At 49.9% G+C, this 12908-nt stretch overlaps 1 protein-coding gene across 1 annotated transcript in view; it reads right to left on the reverse strand.

Moving 5' to 3' along the window:
- The window catches only part of LOC309550242 (uncharacterized protein), a gene marked incomplete at both ends in the record, with an annotated part of 302087 nt that overhangs the window by 17653 nt on the left and 271526 nt on the right, over window positions 1-12908 (reverse strand). The gene's annotated exons all lie outside the window — the stretch shown is intronic.

The raw sequence follows: 12908 nt of genomic DNA on the forward strand, positions 1-12908 counted from the left end.
TGTTAAAAAAAACTATGTGGGGTTCCCCTCCCCCCCAGTCTATACCAGGCCTACACCAAAATGTAAAAAAAAAAAAAAAAAAAAAAAAAAAAAAAAAGGACGTGGGGGTCCTCCAAAATCCATACCAGACCTTTACCTGACCATGCAGTTCGGCAGGTCAGGAGAGGGGGGATGAGGGAGTGCCCCCCCTCCTAACCCATACCAGACCACATGGCCTCAACATGGGGGGGATGCTTTGGAGAAGCTCTCCCCTGCCACCCTCAAAGCACCTTTTCCCCATGTTGATGTGGTTGTGGGGGTCTTCAGGCAGGGGGCTTGTCGTAATCTGAAAGCCCCTTTTAGCAAGGGGGCCTCCAGATCCTGCCCCCCCATGTGAATGAGTATTGGGACCATAGTACCTGTACCTATTCACCAAAAAAGTGGCCAAAAGTAATAAACACACACACACAATTTTTGAAAAATCCTTTATTAAAAAATAAAATCCAGCCTCCCCCGATGTAGATCCGTCATCAATCACAACGCCCGCGACACCCGAAAAAATAAATTAAAAAAGACGCTCTCGCCGTCATGGAGGCCCTCTGCCTACTGCAGGTTCCCCGTTTCACATCTTTTATATAGGTAAGGGGCGGGGTCACCTGTCTACATCACCTGGTGGCACCACCCCTTCTGACGTCAGGACCCAGAATGCACCAGTCCATGACATCAGAAGGGGGCAGTACTACCAGGTGATGTAGACAGGTGACCCCGCCCCTTACCTATGTAAGAAATGTCAATTGGAGGAGGAGCCTGCAGTAGTTATTTTTTTAATAAAGGATTTTTCAAAAATTGTGTGTGTGTGTGTGTTTTTATTACTTTGACACCTTTTTGGTGAATAGGTACAGGTACTATGGTCCCGATACTCATTCACATGGGGGGGGGGCGGGATCTGGGGGCCCCCTTGGTAAAAGGGGCTTTCATATTACAAGCCCCCTGCCTGCAGACCCCCACAAGGCCATGGTTGTGGGGAAGAGGCCCTTGTCCCCATCAACATGGGGACAAGGTGCTTTGGGGTGGGGGGGGGCAGAGCTTCCCCAAAGCACCCACCCCCCATGTTGAGGACATATGGCCTGGTATGGTTAAGGAGGGGGGGCCCTCACTCGTCCCTCCCACTCTCCTGACCTGCCGGGCTGCATGCCGGGATAAAGGGTCTGGTATGGATTTTAGGGGAGAACCCACGCTGGGTTTTATTTTTCTTTCCTTTTGGCCCCGAAGGGCCTGGTATGGACTGGGGGGGGGGCACGCCCTTTTTCTAATGCCGGCACTGTTTTCTTTCCATTCATCTGTCAGTGGGGAAGCCCGCTGACAGCTGATGAGTCATGGTTGGTAAGGATGCGGGCAGCCGGCTTCCCGGCTTGCTGCTTAACAACCAGCTTTTTCTTCACACAGAATTTGCATCGGTCGATCGTTTTTTTTTTTACTGATCCGAATTTGAATCGTTCTAAAAAAGTTGGAATTCGTTAGAAAATGAATAAACAAAACACATTTTAACAGGTTTCAACAAAATTCATTACAATTTCATTTGGAGATTTGGATACATCCGAATCTAGGAATAACCAAAAATTTGTCGGAATTTGTATTCGCACCGAAACAAATTTTAACGTGTCTAACACTTAATGGCCACCCACTAACAGCTGGGCTCCAAGTCAATGCAAATGGCCGCCGATGGCAGGGCCCACTCTCCAGGCATGGATACTCTACATATGTGTGCCATAACACCACCCCGCTGATAGCTGGGGACTCAATGACCACTCGGGACATCCTGGAAGACTTCTGGATACCAAAGGAAGCTCCTGACATCCGCACAGCTGCCCAGCACCAGACCCGCCCACCAATACTTCCAATAGGTAGGAAAACTTCATACAAAAATGGTCCTATAAGTGAGGAGGACAAAAAAGGAACACAGCCATTGGCTTATCCTGAACATTTATGGCGATGGGGTCTTATGGGGGGAGGAACAAGGGCGGGGCTACTCAAACGTATGCTGCCATGGACATCTGTCAGGAAAGCACATTATGGCCACTAGATGGAACTGACCATTATAGGAAATCCCAATTCGCCATGACTGGGGGAACGCGGGTCACATTTCATCAACACATTTATAATAACCAGACCTGTAAGTGTTTGTGAAATCTTCCCGCACAAAATGTATTCAGCCAATGAAAGGTAAGGACTCCATTTTTATTTTTCTCCTGCTATCAATGGCCGACACGGGACAACACTTCATCCATGTCTTTGGTGATCTCTGATCTCCTTATGAATTGTTTCTTACATGATGAAGATCAGCCATGGAGTATATCTGAGGTGTATATCAGGGTGTGCTTCTTCCCCACATGTCCACCAACATTCATATAGAAGACATTTCCCACACTCAAGGCACCAATACACCTCCAGGGTTGTGTGGGACCCCTGATGTACAGGAAGACAGGACTTCAGTGAGGAATAATTCCCTCACTCAGGACAGGAAAGTGGCTTCTCCCTCATGTGAGATCTCTGATGTGTGGAAAGATGGGTCTTCTGTGCAAAACATTTCCCGCACTCAGGACAGGAATACGGCTTCTCACCAGTGTGAGATCTCTGATGTCTGGAAAGATGGGTCTTCTGTGCAAAACATTTCCCGCACTCAGGACAGGAATACGGCTTCTCACCAGTGTGAGATCTCTGATGTGTGGAAAGATCGGACTTCTGTGCAAAACATTTCCCGCACTCAAGACAGGAATACGGCTTTTCACCGGTGTGAAATTTATGATGTGTGGAAAGAGCGGACTTGCATGAAAAACATTTCCCACACTCAGGACAGTAATATGGCTTCTCACCTGTGTGAGATCTTTTATGCACATTAAGATTGCCTTTCAAATGGAAACTCTTCCCGCACTCAGAACAGGAGAACCTCTTATCTGTTGTAAGGACGGCACCGTCCCTCACAGTCTGAGGTTCCTCAGGATAAGAGGAATATAATGGTCCGGCACCGTCCCTCACAGTCTGAGGTTCCTCAGGATAAGAGGAATACGATGGTCTGGCACTGTCCCTCACAGTCTGAGGTCCCTCAGGAAAAGAGGAATACGATGGTCCGGAACTGTCCCTCACAGTCTGAGGTCCCTCAGGATAAGAGGAATACGATGGTCCGGCACTGTCCCTCACAGTCTGAGGTCCCTCGGGATAAGAGGAATACGATGGTCCGGCACTGTCCCTCACAGTCTGAGATTCCTCAGGATAAAAGGAATACGATGGTCCGGCACTGTCCCTCACAGTCTGAGGTTCCTCAGGATAAGAGGAATACGATGGTCCATCTACACTGTGTGGTGCCGGATGGACATTTGAGGTAGCCGGGTTTTCTCCTGGACTATACTGTGTGATGTCCTCATCTTCTACTTTACAATCTGGAGACAAAGTGAGACAATCCTCTGAGGTTTTCCTCATCTCCCGTCCATCTACTAAAATAGAAATACAAAGATTATTACTAGACATCAGCAGATTGGTTCCCCTAAACCAGGACTCCGCCCACATCAGACAGCTTTGTCTCTGAGGATCTTACAATTCCACCCTCAAGGTAACTAGTAAATGGGTCCTCTGATCTCCTACCAGTTCATTTCTTTATTCATGGACCTTAGTCAGAGAGTGAGGAAACAACGAGAACTGTCTTTTATAGGAGTGACAGTGATGAGGGGATTATAGGACAAGTGTCCCCTCCCCCTCTATCACTTATTGCCATCTTCCCAACACAAGAAGTCCTGCACTTTCTTATTTAGACCATGATTTAGTCATGAATAACAGAGAGGCTGAGCCCCACCAGAGGTCAGAGAGTGAGGATGGGGGGAGAACAATAGAGTTGGGCGGACGGTTCGGGCCGAGCAAAAGTTTCAACTGCACATCGCCTGTTCACCCCTTTGGCAAACACCCAAATTTGCAGGTCATTCGGCAGGTGTTCGCCCCACGAAATGCCCTGCAATACACTTTGGGCACAGTGAATAGCTGGTTGTTAAGGAACGAGGCCAGGAAGACGGTCGCCGCATCCTTAACAACTGATAAGTCATCAGCTGTCAATGGACTTCCTTACTGACAGCTGAATAAGAAAAAAAAATTGCCAGTAATAAAGAGAAAAAAAAAAAGTGTATGGGTCCCACCTGGTATGGATTTTAATGGGAACCCCACAGCAAAGTAAAGAAAAACTGTGGGGTCCCCCCCCAAAATCCATAATCGATCCTAATCTGAGCATAAAGCCTGGCAGGCCAGAAAAGGGGGGGCAAGCGAGTGCCCCCACCTCCAGAGCCCCACCAGGCCACATGCCCTTAACATGGCAGGTGGGTGCTTTGGGGAAGAGGGGGCTCTGCCCCCCCCTGCACCCCAAAGCACCTTGTCAATGGGGACAAGTGCCTCTAGCTCACAACCCTGTCCAGTGGTTGTGGGAGGCTGCAGGCAGGGGGCTTATCAGAATCTGGAAGCCCCCTTTAACAAGGGGACCCCCAGATCCCGCCCTGCCCATGTGAATACCCATTCGTCAAATAAGTGTAAAAATGAATAAAATCAGGAGACAGTTTTTGATAATTCCTTTGTTAAAATAAAAAAAAAAAAAAAAAACCATTGTCCCCCTGATGTAAATCCATCGTTAATCATGATGCCGCCGCCGAACTTTAAAAATAAAATAAAAATGATCTGCTGTTAAATAAGGCAAACCACCAAATGCCTGGCTTGCTGTTTGACAGTTCTTATATAGGTAAAAGGGCTGAACCACCTGGCAATGTCACCTGGTCGCACAGTCCCCCTTGTGATGTCACCGACTGGTGCATGCTTGGTCATTGATGTTACAAGGGGGCGATGCCAACTGGTAACCGCACCAGGTAGCTCCACCCCTTATCTATATAAGAACTGTCAAACGGCAAGCCAGGCATTTGGCGGTTTGTCTTAGTTGACAGCGGATCGTTTTTTTTTTTTTTTTTTTTCTTTTTCGAGTCCAGCGGTGGAGTCGGTGTTGTGATTGACAATGGGTTTACATCTGGGGGGGGGGGGGGGGGGAGCACTGTTTTTTTATTTTTATTAAAGCAATTGTCAAAAACTGCCTACTCATTCACATGGGGGGACCAGGATCTGGGGGCTTTGTTAAAGGGGGCTTCCAGATTCCGATAAGCCACCTGCCAGGGTTGTGGGGAGGAGGCTCTTGTCCTCAGCAACATGGGGGGTGGGTGCTTAGGGTGGGGGTGCAGAGTCCCCCCCCTTGCCCCAAAAAACCCACCCCCTATGTTGAGGGTCATGTGGTCTAGTATGGTTTAGGAGGGGTGGAGCTCACTCGTTCCCCCTTTATTGACTTGCCGAGCTGCATGCTGGGATAATGGTATAGTATGGATTTTGGGGGGGGACCCCCACTCCGTTTCCTTTTAATGTTGTTCTATTGACGGCAATGGTATTGTATTGTCAGCAATTTAAAGTGGTTGTAAAGGCAGAAGGTGCATTCTATGCGTTAAGATAAAAAGCCTTGTGTGTGCAGCAGCCTCCCTCAGCCTCCATAATGCTTACCTGAGGCCCATCTCAATCCAGCTAGGTTGCAGGAGTGTCTCGGCTGTCTGAGACTCCCCCCATCCTAATTGGCTGAGACAGCAGCGTGGCCCACAGGCTTCCGCTGCTGTTAATCAAATTTAGTGGGCCAATAAGGAGGGGGGGATGGTGCCGGGCTGTGGCTCCGTGTCTGAATGAACACAGGGAGCTGCGGCTCAGCTCAGGTGTCCCCATAACAAGCTGCTTGCTGTGGGGGCACTTCTCAGGAGGGAGGGGCCAGTAGTGCCAAACAGGGACCTGAGAAGAGGAGAATCTGGTCTGTTCTGTGCAAAACCAACTACACAGAGGATGTCAGTATAACGTTTGTTATTTTTAACAAAGATGAAAAAAACGAGATTTTAGCATTACTTTAAATGTGAATTGACTCGTTTTTATCCTTATGTCATTATTGCTGCAGCAGGTTCTATACATGGTACAGATGTGCCACTTTACAGGCAGGCTAAGGGGACCCCCCAGGCACTATATTTAAAAAAATGTTATCATTTTTATTAGCATTTTTTTAAGCATCAATAAAATCACTGCGCCTGTAAAAACAAACTTTTTTTTTTAAAAAAATGAATTTTTGTAAAATCTCACCATAAAATTCCTTTCTCTGAGTCCTCCGACAGTCGCCGCCCCTCACAAAGTCTTCACCAATGGGTATTGACTTCCGCTCCGCAGGAGTAGCTATGCATAAGACTTGTTAGAAACAAAAGCTTTTAGCATAGACACACCCATGGGGGCTGTCCCACTGGTCAATACCCCCCCCCTTCAGTAAGCCATCCCAACTCAGTTTGGTAGCATAGCAGTAAGTGTACAAGAAAAAACCCCAAAAGAGGGGCGGGGGCGGCGACTGTCGGAGGACTCAGAGAAAGGAATTTTATGGTAAGATTTTACAAAAATTCAGTTTTCTCTTACGTCCTCCGACAGTCACCGCCCCTCACAAAGTCTTCACCAATGAGATGTCCCAAAGCAGTGTAGACATGAGGGGTGGGAGACGCAACCGTAGAAAAGGCAACGCAGTACCCATATCAGAGAAAGGAACCTTACACATACAGTAAGAGAACCTACTGGGCAACAGAAAAGGCTCAACAGGAGCAACAGCCCAGGAAAGCAAATAACCCAGGGGATAACTGACCCCAACTGACCCATAGAAAAACAAGGGTCCCCTATGGCACTGCCGCACAGAGAACTTTGCGTCCAAAGGAGGCTTCCGCTGATGCCAGAACATCAATTTTATAGAATTTGGAAAAGGTGTGCACCGACGACCAAGTCGCAGCCTTGCACACCTGGGCCACCGAAGCCTGATGCCGGAAGGCCCAGGACGTACTCATCGATCTGATAGAGTGCGTCTTAACAGGGAAGGGTGGAACCCGTTCCTTCAAAGCAGAGGCCTGGACAATCATCTGTCTGATCCATTTGGCAATGGTCGCCGCGGACGCAGCCATGCCCTTCCGAGGCCCCTCAGGAAGGACAAAGAGGGAACCCGATTTCCGAAAAGGTTCAGTGAACGACAGGTAAACCCTGATCGCCCGAACAACATCCAAGGAATGCAAAGCAACCTCCTTAGGATGCTTAGGCTTCGCACAGAGCGAAGGCAAAACAATGTCCTCATTAAGGTGAAAATTAGACACCACCTTAGGGAGAAATGACGAGTTAGGTCGCAAGACCACCTTATCTTTATGAACCACCAGGTAAGGAGAGCGGCAAGACAAGGCCGCCAACTCCGACACCCTGCGAGCAGAAGTGATCGTCACTAAAAAGGCAACCTTTTTAGACAGCAGAGGCAACGATATCTCCTGAATGTTTTCAAAGGGAGAACGCTGTAACACGGACAGAACCAAGTTCAAGTCCCATGGAGGTAAAGGCTCCCTCCGGGGAGGGGCCAAATATCGCACACCTTGAATGAAGGTGTGAATTAAGGAATGAGACGCCACAGGGCGTTGAAAAAGAACAGCCCGTGCAGATACCTGGCCCTTTATTGTGGCCAGCACCAGGCGCTGGTCCACACCAGACTGGAGGAAAGCCAACACTCTCGACACTGAGTATGAGCGAGGAAAAAAGCCCCTGGACTCACACCAGGCAAAATAAGCTTTTCAGGTACGGTAGTAAATCTTACCAGACGAGGCTTTTCTAGCCTTGATCAAGGTAGGAATGACCTCAGGGGAGAGACCCCTGTCTCTCAGGACCTGGCTTTCAACAGCCAGGCCGTTAAAGCCAGCGACTGTAAAGCAGGATGGAAGATCGGTCCCTGAGACAGTAGATCTTCTCGCATCGACAGTCGCCAAGGAGGCTCGACTGCTAGGTAAACGATGTCCGCGTATCAGGACCGGCGTGGCCAATCCAGTGCCACTAGAATCACCAAGTTCGGTTCCGAGGACAGCCGGCGAAGGAACCTGGACAAAAACTGAATCGGAAGAAAGGCATACATCAGACGATACTGATGCCAAGGAGCCACCAGCGCATCCGAGGCATCCGCCAGAGGATCGCGTGTCCCTGCTACGAACCTTTCCACCTTGTGATTTAGCCAAGATGCGAACAGATCCACGTCCGGGTATCCCCACTTAGCGCACAGCATTTGGAAGACCTCCGGGTGTAGGGACCATTCCCCCTGATCCAGGGTCTGGCGGCTCAGATAATTCTGCCTGCCAATTTTCCACACCCGGAATGTGAACTGCCGAAATCGCCGGGACATGAGACTCGGCCCAAGACAGAATGTCGGTCACCTCCCGGGCCGCCCGGGAACTCCTGGTGCCTCCTTGGTGGTTATGTGAGCCACCGTGGTTGCATTGTCCTTCTGTACCCGAACGGGACGGCCCTGAAGCCGATTCAACCACTGGAAGAGACAGAGTTTGATCACTCTCAATTCCAATATGATGATTGGAAGGGAGGATTCCTCCTCCGACCAAGTGCCCTGGGCAGACAGGTTGCCCAGTACTCCACCCCAGCCCGACAGGCTGGCATCCGTGGTAATCACTGTCCACAGTAACGGACAGTAGGATTTCCCTTCCGATACCGCCGGGGACTGAAGCCACCACAGAAGATCCATTCTGGTCCGACGACTCAACGAGACACTTAGATCCAAGGACTGAGGTAGTCTGTCCCACCTGGCTAAGATCTCCGCTTGAAGAGACCGCATGTGAAACTGAGCAAAGGGTATCGCCTCGAAGGCCGACACCATCAACCCCAGGCACCGCATGCAGGTCCTGAGCGACGAGGATTCATTGTCCCTGAGGGACCTGATCTCATCCTGAAGGATCCGGAGCTTGTCCTCCGGCAGAAACACTTTTGCTTGAGCAGAGTCCAGAACCATTCCCAGATATGGAAGACGAACCGAAAGAGACGAGGTCGACTTCTGCAGGTTGATGGTCCATCCGAACTCCTGAAGCGTCTGAACCGTAGTGGACAGATCGCGTAGCAGGCCCTGGCTGGTACTCTATCTTAACAGGAGATCGTCCAGATAACCCAAGACCGCAATGCCCTGTGCCCTCAGCAGACCCAGAACAGGCGTAAGCACTTTGGTAAAGACCATTGGAGCCGAAGCGAGACAGAAAGGTAACGCTACGAACTGATAGTGGTCCTCCGCTATGGCGAACCGGAGGTACCTCTGATGACCCTCGAAAATGGGTATGTGCAGGTACGCATCCTTCAGGTCTATAGAGGCCAGGAATTCCCCTGCACTCAGGGAGGCCACCACCGAGCAGAGGGATTCCATATGGAACTTTCGAACGCGCACAAAGCGGTTCAGAGCTTTCAAGTCCAGGATAGGATGCACCTTGCCCTCCTTTCTGGGCACAATGAACAGATTCGAGTAAAACCCCCAAAACCTGTCCCGATGAGGCACCCGGACAGTCACCCCCTGGGCAAGGAGGTCCTGCACCGCTTGATGCAGGTCCTGTAGGCGCCCTGGGGTCAAATGAAGATTTGAGGGAAAGAATCTGTTCGCCGGCCGTGAAAGGAATTCGATCTTGTATGATAGGATACAAGATTAAATGATTTCCTGAACCCACCTGTCCGGAATTCGGCGCAGCCAAGGCTGGAGGAAGCCGCACAAACGTCCCCCCACCCCTGAAACTGATGAGGGCGTCCCTTCAGGCAGAGGCGGACTGAGCCGCCGCACCGGCATGGCCAGACTTTTGCTTACCCGCCCAGGGCTTTTTCTGGCTACCTTGGCCCTTGAAAGGTTTGCCCTTGTTTTGCGGCTTAAGGGCACGAAAGGGCCCCTGATTGGGCCTGCCGCGAAAAGGCTTGTTCTTTGGATTCTGGGGAAGCAGGGTGCTTTTGCCCCCAGTGACCCCTTTCACCAAAGTATCTAAAGCCTCGCCAAAAAGGCGAGATCCTGCATAGGGAAAATCAGCCACTGTTTTCCATGGCGTCTGGTCAGCCGACCAGCTCTTCAGCCAGATCAGTCGACGGTTAAGTACCGCGACACTCGACAGACGTGCAGCCAAAGGAGCCTCATTCAGGGCCGCATCGCACAAATACATGACCCCGTGATGAATTTGGTCCACCATTTCCAGCATAGCAGGTGGGGCAAAATCAGACGCGAGAGTGCGACTAAGCACCTTAGTCCAATCCACCACCGCCTGAGCCACCATGACAGAAGCGAAAATAGGTTTGAGCATGGAACCCGCCACCATGTAGGCATGGGGGGCAAGAGACTCCAACCTCCTGTCCGTATGATCCCGGAACACCGGGGTATCCTCAGCGGGAACCAAAGTAGCCTTGTTCAACACGGCCACCGTGTGATCCAACTGGGGAGCAACACACCAGCGTGAATCCGTAGAAGGCGCAAAGGGGTAGAGCAGTTTAAACCTATTAGGCACCGTAAAAGGGCGATTCAAACTGCGCCATTGTTCATTCACAGTGTGATGAAACTCAGCGGGGCAGGGAAAAACCTGCGCCGACTTGCGGGTCCTATGTGTACCAAAAGAGGACACAATGCCCGGAGGAGTGGGCTCATCCTCCAAATGTAGTGTTTCTTTTACAGAAGAAATCAACGCATCCATAGCTGCGTGTTCTTCAGGCGACCGCCGGGGAGAATCATCTACCCCCTCCACCTCCCCCTCAGACCCCAGCGGGTCCAGGGACGAGCGAGACCCTGAAAAGGGCACGCCAGCTAAAGCACCATCTGAATCAGAGGAGAAAGATAATCTAGGGCTTTTTCTAGAAGCTCGTTCAGCCATCAGCACCTTCATTTTTGACACTAAAGACGCCACCACAGCGGCCAAATTAGGTATAACGGGGGGTTCAGCCGAACTGGGGTCCCCCACCAAGGCTGGGGGGAATTTGCTGTCCTGAGAATCCATTGCACAAAAGAATGACAAAAGTACTGGCCCTTTAAAAGCGCTGCGGATTGCGCAGCCCACCACTAAATACACTGTGTACACAGACCCCGCAAAAAGGTACAAAACTGAGCCAGAAAGGATAAAACAGAGGAAATATGGAAAGGACAGTCTGCAGAGCCCCACAGAGTGTTACCACACCGATCGCTGCTCCAGAGGAAAAGGAAGTGAGGTCATCAGAGGTTGAACTATGGGAAAATGGCTGCCCATTGAAAGCAATGGAAGGCTACGGCAAGATGGCCGCCGACATGTGTTTGGAACGATCGTTCTGCCACACACAAGATGGCGCCAAAAACACTACACAGCACGCTGTTGCAAAGCCCATAGTGAAGCCAGACATGCTGCCCACATCCAAAATGGCGGACCGCGCGGTTTTTAGCCGCAGCGGCCGCCGCACACACAGTCTGCACTTCCCAACACTGAAAGTGACACAGGAGAGGGGCCCCCAAAACACACAGCGCCAGCAGTGCACTAAAAAAAAAAGAGAACCCCGCAGGGATCGCATCAGGGAGCCCCACAAAACGCACAGACATGAGGGGACACACAGCAACACAGGACTGCCACCCCAGACAGAGGCCCCACGCAGAAAAGTACTTACCTGTAGCGGATGGCGTGGGGTGCCTCTAATAGATGGAAAGCCGCTGCCCTCAGATGACAGGGAATGCCATCAGCCAAAACGCAGGACACTGCGGCATGCAACCGCATATGCGTCCAGTGAGGTAGCCACCTCACAGGCTGCATCCCTGCAGCGAACAGGGATGGGTCGTTCATATTGCCAGGGCGAACCATAGCATAACGCTCGATGGCGGGCTGGGGATCCCTCTGATCCTCTGCCCTGGAGAGCCAGGGCGGCCAGTCCGATTCCCAGCTCTGCAAAATCCATCTTCATCCGAAGATCCGACTAAAACTAAAGCTGACAAAATAAACAGATAGTAAAGCAAAGAAAAAAAAGATTAGAAGGCTGAGACTGTAGCCCCAGCACAGGGAAGCCTATCTACTCCTAACGCTAGGCAGAGACAAACTAAGTTGGGATGGTTTACTGCAGGGGGGGTGTTGACCAGTGGGACAGCCCCTATGGGTGTGTCTATGCTAAAAGCTTTTGTTTCTAACAAGTCTTATGCCTAGCTACTCCTACGGAGCGGAAGTCAATACCCATTGGTGAAGACTTTGTGAGGGGCGGCGACTGTCGGAGGACGTAAGAGAAACATATTTTTGCATTGGTACATGTCCCCCAGGGCAGTACCCAGGCCCCCATACCCTTATTATGGCCAATAACCTGCATATAAGCCTTCAAAATGGGCACTTTTGATTTTTCAAGGTCCTTAGACTTTAATAAGTATCGCTGTTCGAATCAGAACTTTTTCTCTTTTCGGGAGTTCTAGTGCGAACCGAACAGTGGGGTGTTCGGCCCAACTCTAGAGAACAACCAAGATGAATACTTTGCCCCTGATCTGTGACTCTGAAGACCACCATCATTGGGTTACTGACTCCTCCCTCATTATCACTTTCTGTTTAAGGTTCAAAAGTCTGAGGATGTTATCACATTATTATAACCATTTAGAAGTCTGTCCTCCAATCAAATCATCAGATATAAAATATCCAGCTGGTAGAAAATGGGTGTAGCAAAAGAGAATCCATATTATGTGTATATATAGCAGTGGGTAGAGGGGAGAGAGCAGAAGTCAGGAGTGTGTAATGTACAACATACAGTATAAGATACAACAGATAGGACTATATAGTATCAGAAAGATGTAATGTACAAAATAGAGTATATAGTGAAGGGGTCAGGAGTATGTATTGTACAACATAGTGTATTTAGTGCAGTGGTCAGGAGTATGTAATGTACAACATAGAGTATATAGTGCAGGGGTCAGGAGTATGTAATGTACAACATAGAGTATATCGTGCAGAGGTCAAGAGTATGTAATGTACAACAGAGTTTATAGTGCAGGGGTCAGGAGTATGTAATATACAGCATAGATTATATCATGCAGGGGT

The sequence above is a fragment of the Pelophylax lessonae genome (assembly GCF_965119305.1).
Source record: "Pelophylax lessonae genome assembly, chromosome: 3".
NCBI classification, from domain to species: domain Eukaryota; kingdom Metazoa; phylum Chordata; class Amphibia; order Anura; family Ranidae; genus Pelophylax; species Pelophylax lessonae.